Genomic DNA, 12,725 nt, shown 5'->3' with positions numbered 1-12,725 from the left:
CTCGGTTGAGTTAGTAGGATGACTCGATTGAGTAAGTAGGATGACTCAATTGAGTTAGTAGGATGACTCGATTGAGTTAGTAGGATGATTCGATTGAGTTAGTAGGATGACTCGATTGAGTTAGTATGCACAAACACTAACAATCCAGAGTAGGGCCTGTGTCACAGTAAGCACTGTATTTCTGAATGATTTGTGTTATTATAATATGACTGGCTTTGTATACTCTCAAAATAGGGAAAACCCTGTCTTTGGAAAAATATCTCCCACTACATGCCCTACTGTCTAAAATTCTTCCATTGGGCATTCTTTAAAAATTCAAGGGCCTTTAATAGGTACATAATTAGGAACCCAAGTGTGGGACATCAGCCGTTAACTCTTCAGCAAGAATTCTGTTCCCTAATTCTGTTCCCAGAGGAAATGAGCTATATAATGCCAAATCAAGAGGATTAATAATAGTATAGTTAAATAAGTCACTTAACTGGATGGGGAGGGACTTACAGAAAATACAACTGCCCAGCCACTAGCAAGTGTTTCAGAAACTTTTTATTTATTTATTTATTTATTTATTTATTTATTTATTTATTAAATACTCTCTACGCCCAACACAGGGCTCAAACTCACAACCCTGAGATCAAGAGCCGCACACTTCACCAACTGATCCAGCCAGGCACACCTTACAAACTTTATATTCCGGGGTGGTACTTAAGAGGTTCTGTAAATGTTTACAACACTTCATTTAAAAATAGTCTAAGCTATTAAAAATACTTGCCATAGAACTATATACACAATGACGAATATTTAAAAAATGGAAGATTCCCAAGACATTACCGTTTCCTATGAAATTAATACATTTTTCTTTTTTTTTTTTAAAGATTTTATTTATTTGAGAGAGAGAGAATGAGAGACAGAGAGCACGAGAGGGAAGAGGATCAGAGGGAGAAGCAGACCCCCCGCTGAGCAGGGAGCCCGATGTGGGACTTGATCCCGGGACTCCAGGATCATGACCTGAGCTGAAGGCAGTCGCTTAACCAACTGAGCCACCCAGGTGCCCCAAAATTAATGCATTTTTCACATAGACTTTATAATACAGCTTCTTCTGCATCCTCAACTTAATTGGAGACTCTCTTGAGACTGTAAGATGAACTGTGGCAAAGTAGTTGCAAATGGTGTCTGTTTTTAAACAAATTTTTGTTAATCAAAATTTTCTTGACGTTTCACGCTATAATGAAATACAGAAATAAACTGGATGATAAGGTTGATAGAGGATGACCACTGTTTTCCATAGCTCCCCACTTAAAAATTGTATGTGCACCCAAGCACTGTTGTTCTTACTGGTTTTATTCCAGGTGAATATTAATTTGAGTTTCTAAGACATGTCTAGTAATAAAATACCACTTTTTATCACTTCCACGTGTTAAAATTCTCTGTATAGTGATTTCATATGAGAAGAGGACTCCCTACTAAAAAAGCTAAAAACCCACCAATTGGGAAAGTACCTTTGAACTTGGAAATGGGATAGATGAGTAAAGGGAAATATCCTGAACAACTGGTTATAGGCATGGCATAGTGCTGCACTCAAGGCCGAAAACGTTGACTCACAGCAGGATATCGAACACAGAAGCAGGTTGGAATGGCTGGGATTGCATGATGTGTTCTGTATCTCTGCAATGACCTGGTTTTCGCTATTACCAAACAATTCTAGAAGGCCCATGACATGTCGCATATGTTGTAATTTTACTGGGGCACAAAATTCAAAAATCGTAAGTGCATTAATCAGAAGAATGATAAAATATTTTAAGATAAAAATGGAGGCATGAACTTGACTCATACTGGACATCAGGCTGGGGATGGGAGGGGGTGGGGGCAGCAAGAAGTAGTCCTAAGGAGGGTGCCCAGCAGGTTGACCACCCTGCTTTCATCTGCCTCTCCATTTGGCTCTGCTCTCTGCTAGTCCTGTCTACACTCCGGCATCTTGTGATAGAAACTCAATTTCTTTGTGAAAGATGGCCCTGAGCTCCTTGGAGAAATGGCTGATTCTTGGGCTGGGGCAGGAAACATGCAAGGTGAACTAGGAGCATCTTGTGGGGTCAGTAAGGAAGTGCAAAACCAAACCAAGCCCCAATCCCCGCCCCTGCACAACAGTGGGGGGTGTGTCAAAGGGACACAGGAGCTGGCTGAAAGAGGTCCCATGGCCAAAGCTGCAACAGTTTGAGTCACAAAATAAATACAGTAGTATTGGATTAAAATCCAAAGTATAAAATAAATACTCGTGAGTCCAGATGGATATAAATAACAGATTAAATGCATCAACGAACAGCAGAGAAGGGACAAATCTCCCGTGCAGGAAATTCCAAATAATTCTTATAAATATTCTGCCCTTGAGGAAGAGTTGTTTTATTTAACTCCTCACTTTGTTAACGTGGCTGGACATAGTGACTTCCTTCCAAAAGACGCAGTACGGAAAAGGGGAAACAAAGAGTAACTTTAAAGTGGAGAAATCTAGGGCACCTGTGTGGCTCAGTCAGTTGGGTGTCTGCATTCAGCTCAGGTCATGATCATGGGGTCCTGGGATCGAGCTCCGTATTAGGCTCCCTGCTCAGCGGGGAGTCTGCTCCTTCCTCTCCCTCTGACCCTGCCTGCAACTCATGCTCTTTCTCTCTCAAATGAATAGAGTCTTAAAAAAAAAAAAATAAAGTGGAGAGACCTGACAAACACCACCTTAGCTAGGCGATCAAGGTTAACATGTACAGTGATAAGTCCTGTTGAGAGTATGTACATGATACGGTATGAATGGCACTTCACCTCTGGGAACTTCCTCTTCGGAACTCATAATTCCAGTCTAATCTTGAGAAAAACACACAGATTCCAATGAAAGGATGTCTTACAAAGTACCCAGCCAGTCCTCTTCAGAACTATCAAGGTCATCAAAAACAAGCTAAGTCTGGGAGATTGTCACAGCCAAGAGGAGACTAAGGAAATGTGACATCTATATGTACTTGGTTCCTCAGATGGGATCCTGCATAAGAGGAAAGGGCATTTGGTGAAAACTAAGGAAATCTGGAAAAAGTATGGACTTTTGCTATTAAGAATGTCTCACTCTTGGTTCATTAATGGTAACAAATGGATCACACTAATGCAGGGTGTTAATAATAAGGGAGACTATGTAGGGGGTGAGGGTGGGGGTTTTATGGAACTCTTTGTACCATTTGTTCAGTTTTTCTATAAATCTAAAACTGTTCTAAAAAATAAAATTTCTTAACTTTTTAAAAAGCCTCTAGAAAAACATACATCTGCTCATGCTACTGAGGACTGAAGAGATCAATGGAATATGGTTCTTAAACAGATAGTAGGAGTTTCATGGAGAATTATAACTGGGGATTCATGAAGATCTGGGAATATATCCCATTTGGATACCAAGGGTTTACTGTTTTCAGTCAATTTCCCTAACTTTGACTTTAGTGAGTCACTATGTACTAGTATCCTACTAACTTTCATCATGGATAGTGGCTTTTTCTGCCTATGTCTTTGATTTGTCATGTCATGGAGAAAAAAACTTTTCCTCTATCCTCTTAGGTTCTTTTTTGGGGGGCCTGCAAATTAAATTGACAAAAAACAGAATAACGAGCGAAAGCACAGATTTTTATTCCTATACCTAAGTGGGCCTTTGCAGAAAATGTGATTCAAGATGGCAGTTACAGTTTGGGGCTTAAGTACCATCTGAATAGGAGAAAGGTACTAAGGTGAAAACAAATGACTTTTAGGAAAGATGAAGGGCCCTTAAGAGAAGAGATGGGAGATGGGATAGCTTTGTGATGTCTGTTTAGGCAATTGCTTATCCCAGTGCCAGGCTTCTTGTCTCCAGTGATAGGAGTCCATTTTTGCTGCTTGCAAAGCTCCTGAGGAGAGGATTTACGGTAGCTGAATTCTATTGGGAGGCTCTGCTTTTAGGCAGATAAGGAGAATTCAGGGGGAAAAAGAAGGGCGGAAAGGAAGGAAGGAAGAAAGGAAGAAAGAAATAGAAGTTCTAAACCCCTCTTCCCCGTGCTATATTCTGGATTCCTTCAGGTGAACACAGGCTTCCCAAGGGCCACCAAGACAACCTGTGTTTCCTGTGGTAAGGGAAACACCATTTAGAGCTTTGGCAGTGTCTCCAGAGGGAATAGCAAGGTTGAAACAGATGGAGATTTGGAAATCTCATTTAAGGGGTGTCTTTCAGCACAGTGCTTGATTAAAGATTGGGTAAGGATCATGACGCCACAGTCCAGGGTTGGTAGAAAACAGCAGGTGAGGATTTTGAGGTGCGGGGTTCAAAATTTTAGGGCTTACACAATCTGTTTTCCAGTGAAAAGTTCATGGGCTTCTGAGGAGGTTTCTGAATAATGAACTCAAGCTATGGAGACAATGGGATAGTGGAGTCCCGTTAGTGTAGAATGTTTGATGGGGGTTGCTGGGTGTGTATGGGTGGTAGTTTTAGACCTCAGTGTCCAAAGCTGTCTGTAGGGGTAGATGGTTTTGGTTCTCAGATTTCTGGCGTGATTAAAAGAAAAAAAAAGGTCCATATACTGTGTAACAAAAATGGGGTTCACTCTCCCCATTCTGCCGCTGCTTTCCCTTTTAACTCAATGATCTACCACGCTGCCTTTCCAAAGTCCTACCTTTAGATCTACATCATTTCTTTTAATGGCAGAATCATTGCATGACCTTAAAACCCAATGGCTTCGTGGCCTGGGGCTCTGCCTTCTGATCACCTACTTGGGGCAATGGGGCAGATTCTTAGGCCATTATTTCCACCACTGGCTTATCTTTGTTTTTAAGCAACACAAATAATCTTCTTTCAGATGATAATGACAACTTTCCCAAGGGGAAGAAAGTTCAATTTATCCATATCTTACAGATCTTAGATACACCTCGTATCTAAGAGAGAACTGCCCCTTCGCTGCCTGGGCCGCTCCAATGGGTTGGGTTTGGGGAACACGGGACGAGGATTCTAGAAGAGTCCGCAACTTGGGAGCTGGAGGTCATTTGGCCAAGACTACCCACGCAGGCGACTCCCTCATTTAGCAGTAAACCGTGTGGCTGAAGAGGATAGCTTTGAAGGTGTTTTGTCTCCTAAGGAGTGACTAAATCAGGTGTGTCCTGCCTGCTAGACAAGGCAGTTTCTGAACAATACTTTTGCTTTCATATTTATTTCATATACATAACACAGGGTGATACAGTATGTGTCATCTACATATATGGCTGTTCTCTGGTTCCCCTGGTGTGTTTTAGCCAGCTTGGGTGTCATTTTTTCCCCCCCCCAACACTGCTGTGGGGATGAGGATAGGCTGCCAGAGCTTTCCAGAAAGTTTGGGACAGAGATTTTCATCCAGCCACCAGGCCCCATTGCCTTTCCAAAATTGCCTCAGAACACCAAGCCCTCCCCCATCTTGCCATTCCAGCCCCCAACACTGTTCTCTCCTTCTCTTAGCCCTTGGCAACCTTAAACCTTTCTTCTGCCCGCCCCCCACTTTTTTTTTTTTTTTAAGCAGGGACACAATATTTCTTTCCTAAGCAGGCTTTGCATGGCCCATAGGAGCAGCTGACAAAGAGAACAAGCAATTTCCTAGCCTTTCAGCTCCACACTGCCTCTGTTTTTTGTGAGTGGCCGGTGCACCTGTTGTGATAAGCAATACCCCCTTCACAAGCAATTTGAAAAGAGGGCAAGCGCTACACCCCACTCCCGCCCCTTCCTTTTAAGTGGATGTTAATAATTTTAAGAAGGAGTGTGTGTGTGTGTGGGGGAGACACAAGTTCTCTGGATGGATTCTTTAGCCTGACATTCTCTGCCGCGTGGAGGCTAATAAAGAGAAGACAGAGCTGTCCTGGCGGGCGTCATCAGGGCTGTGCAGGGCTGGGCTGGGGCACCCAGGCTGGGTGGAAGTTGGCTCCATTTGCAACTGGGGGCCTTTCCTGTCCTTGCTCTCTGTGGGCTGTTTTGGTTTATTTGTTCTGGGGTTCTCTAAGCTTCTTTGTTTGACCCTGGCTGGTAAAGAGCCTAGAGGCTCGGTGAAAAGCAGCTTCTCCCAGCAAAACAAATTTTGGCATAAGGAGAATAAAGGGTTTCCACTTTTCCTACGCGGGGTGGGAGGGCATACATGTGGCCTCTTCCGTTTTTTTTTTTTTTTTCCTTTGTTAAAGTCTATTAAACTCATGCTGGCAAAGGTGTTGGCCTGACAGGCTGAGAGTGGAAATTCTCTGTGTAGCCCTGGACAAGTGTCCCACTGGGCAGCCTGGTGGGATGTGCCTCTGGGATGAATGGATGGCACCACCTCTCAGGGGGAGGGGGGTGTCCCAACATTCTGTCTGTTGACTTCAAGGGGAGCCATTTTCCCTCTGTTACCTCCATCCTCCACTGCCTGTGTTGAGCTGAGGTTGTGGGTCCCGGAGGCCTCAGTGGGCCTGAAGTTACTAGAAAGTGCTGTGACCGGCTGCACCCTCCCATGCGCAGGGTCTGGGGGAGGGTCTGGTCTTCCTGGTACCAACTGCCTTGTGCTGTGACTACCTGTGTTGGGGGAGAAAAACCTTTCTACCCTCTTCTGTTTAGTGTTTGGAGGTTTGCAAGTTAACCTGACAGAAGACAGATCAGCAAGAGGAAAGAACCCAGATTTAATGACATACGTAAGCATGGGCATTCACGAAGAAATGTGGCTCAAGGAATGGTTGGAATTTGGGGACCTGGGCAGAGAGGATAGGGAAGGTCACCTGGGCAGAGAGGATAGGCGAGGACAGAGTGGCATTTCTGCGAGAACAAATGACTTCTTGGAGGGTGGAGGGGAGGAAGGCCACTCCTGGAAAAACAAGCAACTTTTTGGAAAGATCAACGAACCCCTAGGGGAATAGATGGGAGATATGATAGTTCATGACAACATCTGTCCGGCTGCCGACTTCTCAACTGCAGGAGAGAAGATTCTAGTTGCTCCCAGGGAGGGGATTTATGACAATTGAGTTCTTTTGGGAGGCCCTGCTTTTAGGTGGATAAGGGATTTCAGGAATGCAAATGGATTCATTTCAAAATAATTTTTATGACACTGGCTTATTCTTTGCCCCTTCACCTGTGTCTTTCCCGAGACCTACAGCTTGGAAAGTCTTTGAGGACCCCAGCCGGCCCCAAACACAGCCCCTGATTCCTAGTAGGCCTGCCAAAAAGATGTAGTGAACAGACAGGAATCTGGTACTCTGGGTAGTAGGGTTTGAATACAAGTGATCCTAACCACTGTGTGTGTCAGTTATGAGAGGGCTTCCACTGAGCTCCATAGAGGGGGTGATGGGGTTTTGAAGAGGGTGAGGGGTATTTTGGAGGGAAGGGTTGAGTCTCCGGCTACGGGTCTTGAGTTGTGGGTGTAAGATGGGGCTTGGGGCGGTTTGTGTGCCTGCTCAGTATGTTAGCAATTTATCTGAGGCACACCTTATTTTGTGATTCTAGATGTGTTTCCTCTAACCTGGTGTTCCTTGGCCCAGCACTCTATGGGCTGACCAGAGGGTGACTGGACCTTTTCCTTGTCTAGTATTGGGCACCAGGTACTTGTCATGTTTTGAAGACCTCACGAGTGCTAAGTTTCTCAGGACAGTTACCCCTGGGAGGTAAGTCCTGATCTGCTATTGGTTCTGCCACTGACCATGCCCAGAAGGTAATTTGGTAATTTGTCCTCATTCTGCCAATTTTTCCTAATGGATTCGTTCTGTTTAACTTCCTGCTGGTGTCAACTCCTTGATAATGCCTGCTTGCAGATATTTTGAAAAACGGGATTTTTAAAGGGGGCTTCCCCTATCCTGCCCCCATTGACGGAGAGTCAATTGATATATTATCAAAGAATTTACAGCTACAAGGGTTTGAGATCATCTTAAAGGGAGGTTTCTGGGGTGAAAAGTGACTTAATACTTATTTTAAAGGATGCATGTCATCATTTCTAAACAGTCGTTGCATTTCATAAGAAAACGAAACTTTATAGTGGTTATTGTGGGTGATGGTGTACTCTCCTTCTCTGAGTGTTGGGTGTGGACTGTCTTTCCTCTGAGGACATTTTGGGGTCTTTCTGCCTGGGACAGCACTGGGGAAGCTAGGTGTTTCCTGAGGAGTAGGAGATGGTTGCAGGCGGTACTTAACACGTGGCATTCAAGAATATATCAGGTTGCAGAGCGAGAAAGTATTGCCTTTCAGTTCCGTTTCATGCCCACTGATTAAGTAAAAAAGTCTCCATTTGGTTCTGAAATGTCTTGAATACTTCTCTATCACCGATTCTTACTTTCTCTCAGTTTTCTTCCTCTTTTTCTTCTTCATTCTCATTCTCATTTGTCTTGGTAAACAAAGAGGGAGCAAGCCCCAGGCTCCCCAGCCTTCAGGATCCTGCTGGAATCCTTAACATTGCAATCACAATATTTATTTTCATGGTTCCCTTCTGTTTACGGCACGTGATCCTGGTTTTCAATTCACTCTTAGTGTCAACATTTTTATTTGACATAATATTTAAGAGGAAATGTGAATGGGAAACAGTGGCTTAGGTGGTTCCTATTCTTTTCCAATTGTATCCTCTTGTCTCTGAGCTCCCGTGTTCGAGGGGATTATTTTTCATTGCTACCAGCTTGATTTCATGAGTGTCTCTTCCACCATCAGTTTCTGCTGCTGGAAGATTTCCTTTCTTACGGAAAAGTTCTGCTTTCTTCCTTTTGCAGCCGGTGCCCAGTCTTCCTGTAGGTTGCTGTGGGGTGCCAGGCCGGGCAACAGGGACAGAAATGTCAGTGGGACATGCATGCTCTCTCTCCCTTGGGCCTTGAACACTTTCTACTCTGTGCATAATTTACTGGCCTCCCATCTTATCTTTATTCTGGTGGGCCAGGCCTTATGGGTTTGGACCCGTTTTACTATCCCTGCATCTTGCCCAGAGTCTGGGCTGTCATCGGCACATGGGAGGTCCCTAATGGTAGAGGCAAACTGAGCCTTGTGGCATTTCAGCAACTGGCAGCTCCCTTTGGTCAATACCGGCAGCCTCTGGCAATTAGTGACAGGTCGAGGTTTAGACAGCTTGTCCCCCTCAGCCTCATCACCAGGGTGAAAGCCAGGTCTTAGGCCAAACATTAGCAAGTTCCCAAAGGTGGGTCAAGTGGTGCTGTCAGTGTTCAGGCACATGGACAAAACTCTCACATCGTAGGTTCACTCCGGGGGCGCCTGGGTGGCTCAGTTGGTTAAGCGTCTGCCTTCGGCTTGGGTCATGATCCTGGGGTCCTGAGATCGAGCCCCGCGTCAGGCTCCTTGCTCAACGGGGAGCCTCTCCTCCCTGCTCGTGTTCTCTCTCTCTCTCTCTCAAATAAATAAATAAAATCTTAAAAACAATAGGTTCACTCTGAAGTGACACCATTGCCTGTTTGGGGGTCAGGTGAGTGCCCCCCTGCCCCAGTGATTAGAGGGACACAAGGCAAAGCACAGTGGAAGAGCCACCATGCTGCTTCTAAGATATGAAGATTAGGGCTCCCCAGATTTTTATGCCTTATTCATACCCGGTCGTAGTACCTGGAGCAATTTTTCTCTCAAACCAGTATATTACACACTGAACACGTCACCAAAAGAAAGACAAAACTGAATCTTTCGTGCTAATAGCAAATGCTCTGGTGTGCATTTTCATCGGTTTTTTTGAGGTACTCCTCTAGCACCTTTGGTGGACTCTTGATTGGGGTCGGTCAAACTATAACTAAGCATCCCTAAATGACACCAAATACACACACACACACACACACACACGCATCACACTGTTAATATGGCAGTTTTGGGAGGAAACCACCACGCAGGCGAGGCGATATTTTTGGAACTAAAGAATGCTGTCAGCAGGGGCAGATGTCTGGGTTCTAGCCACAGCTCCCCATCTCGGGACCCTGGAATGAGTAGAAACAATGCCTTCATGGTGGCTTGGTGGCCGCACAGCTTTGCTCTGAGGACTCGCGGCAGCCCAGCAAGTCAGAAACAGGCTCTTCTCATTAATTTCTTGGATTCTTTCCTTATCTGTAAAATGGGGATAGTAAGCGCCCTTAAATTACGGGTTTTCTTCTCCCCTTGAGGAACTCCTGAGGCAACATGTGTGAAACGGCCTTGTAAGCGGTAAAAAGCCACACGAAAGGCATCTGCTCTTGCTCTTGTGACCACAAAGGCCCAGATAGAGACGAAGAATGTCGGGAACAGTCTCTTTCCTGGAGTGTATTACTAAATCACCTGTACTTCGGGCATTAAAGGAGCAAATGTGAGTCAGCCCTTCCCCGGTGTTGAGCAAGGTCTGAGAAAGTCATCAGAACGTTTTTTGGTTCCAGTGAAGATCTCTGTTCTGCTCTGAGCTCTTATGCGTAGTCCTGAGCCTTGATAGCCAGTGTCCCGAAGCATAAAACAAAGATTTATTAATGCCAGCATTGAAGGTATGGATGGTTGGTTGGTTTGTCCAGAGTAAGGTCATAACTCTGTAATCCGCCTTAGTCTGAAATTTGCACTGATCCCATTTGGCTTAACTCCCATCAGCGGGCTATCCTCTTCCCGCCTTCCTATATTTCCGCCTGCAATGCTTGGCTTAAGAAAATATGCACTTGCCTCTCGTGCACGAACTAAGAACTCTCCTGCCGAATCAGATTCCCAGAGAAAGCAAAAAAGGGACTAGAGGGGAGACAGACAGACTTACGTTGTATTTCTTTTAGGTGCATGCTTATTTTCTTGGCTGGCCAATGCCTTTTTCTCACCTTTTGACATAATCCTAATGGTCCCATTAAAATATATTTAGCCTTCTCTCTCGGCTCCATCTGCCAGCACTCCGCGTCATTTGGTGAACGGCAGGCGGGTTTTAAGTTCCTAGCAGCAGAGAACGGGCTAAGTACTGGAAGAGGATCATATGTCTTCTGTTTTTATTTTCAAAAATATCCCCCATTTTATTGCTGAGTGTTGAGTTGCATCTGGAAGGAGAGAGGCCGGGGTAGCAGGAAGATGACCCTGCGTCTGAGGTTCCTGTGATACCCAGGGCAGGTTTTCCAAGGAGACCGAGGGATCTCTTTTATTAGGAATCTTCTGGAGCAGAATATTGAGACTGTGTTATTTTTGGAAATTCTCATTTAGCCTTGTTTAGATGACTCTCGACATTCCTTCCATTTCTTGGAGCGGGTGACTTTTGCGACTGTACCTTGGGTTCAAGTTCATAAACAAATGGGAGCGAGCCTCAGCCTCTTGCGCGCTTTTTGCTAACAGACAGAGCTGGGAAGCACTGAGGTGGTTGCAGATGAAGAGCAAACAGAGCTCCTGTACAGGGAAAACAAGCTGTATTTACTCAGCCTCTTTCCACCCTAGCTCCTCGCCTAGCAGAGGGCAGCCGCTGGGGAAGGTGAGTGATACCGCGCTCCAGAGCCTCTGAAATCCCCTTCCCCATCACCGGAGAGGGACATGCGATCTCTTCCAAGACACAAGGCAAGCCCACCACAGCTGGCCAGGGGAGCTTTCTCTTCTGGTCGGGAGGGCTGCGCTGTGGTTTGAGCAGCCTGGCTGAAGCAGCCTTGCGGTAAGCTTTGCATGCTGCTGGGCGAGGCGGGCGGGCAGATGGGATGGGCAAGCCACTGGCTTATTCCTCGGGGAGACTTCTGAGCTCAGGGAACCGAGTCCAATTTCTAACTCAGGGGTTTGGGCGGGGGCCTGGGGATACTCCAAAAATGCCCAGCATGTCAGACTCCTGAGGGGAAGTGAGGAAGAACTTCCTGACAGGTGGCTGGTCCTGGGGCTGGTTGTAGATCGGGGTGTGGGCCATGGGGGACCAGAAGCTGCAGCTCTGACCTGCCTCAGAGAAGAGGAGGCCAACTCACTACCCTCTTCTTTACTCAGAGAGCTGTGTCTTCAGTGTTGTGTGCTTAGCCATGAGGCTCTGTGTCCCCAGTAAGGCTCGGTGCCACGGTTTCTCAACGTGGGCATTGCTATTGACATTGGGGCTGGATAATTCTTGGTTGCGGGGGCTGTGCTGTGCATTGCGGGACGTTTAGCAGCATTGCTGGTCTCTACTCCCTAGATGCCAGGAGCATCTCACGCCACGTGACAACCAAAAAATGTCTCTGGGTGTTGCCAAATGCCTCCTGATGGGGCAAAAATGCCCCCAGTTGAGAAGCATGTATTTTATGGAGAACAATAAACACTGCTCCATGCCCCCCCCCAACCTCAACCTCCAAATTGGTCCCCACGATTTGGGAAGAGAGCAGGTAGGAAGACAGATAACACATTTTCAATATTTGAATATCAGGATCCTTGATTAGCTAGAAGCTCATGAAACGGCCATTCTTTCTGGATGTCCATATGGTTGAATCACAACAATTTCCTAGGGTTCAACTTAATCCTGGCCCCTGAAATCAGATTTGCTTAAAACTCAGTCATGAGGAGCCTCGGGTCATGACCTATATTGTTTATTAAACACCCTGAGAAGTGCCCTCTGCAAGGAGTTGCCTTATTGGAGGCGGAGAGGTGGGAGGGCAGGGGAAAGAGAGTCGGAGAATGGAGCCAGAAACATCCAAGAATCTCCAAGAGGAGAATGGGCTGGGATAGTTTTACCCCATCCTGGCTGTGGGAAAGCAAGATTCCCACTGGGGTCCTTTAATGGAAGGATCATTCTGAAACTGAGGGCCGGAGGGGGAAGGAGCTCATGAGATACAAGGGGGCTTGCTGGGGAGAGGCTGACTATAGCAGTCTT

The sequence above is a fragment of the Neomonachus schauinslandi genome, chromosome 8 (genome assembly GCF_002201575.2).
Source record: "Neomonachus schauinslandi chromosome 8, ASM220157v2, whole genome shotgun sequence".
Lineage (NCBI taxonomy): Eukaryota > Metazoa > Chordata > Mammalia > Carnivora > Phocidae > Neomonachus > Neomonachus schauinslandi.
The sequence above is the reverse complement of the archived record's forward strand: the minus strand, read 5'-3'. Positions refer to the sequence as shown.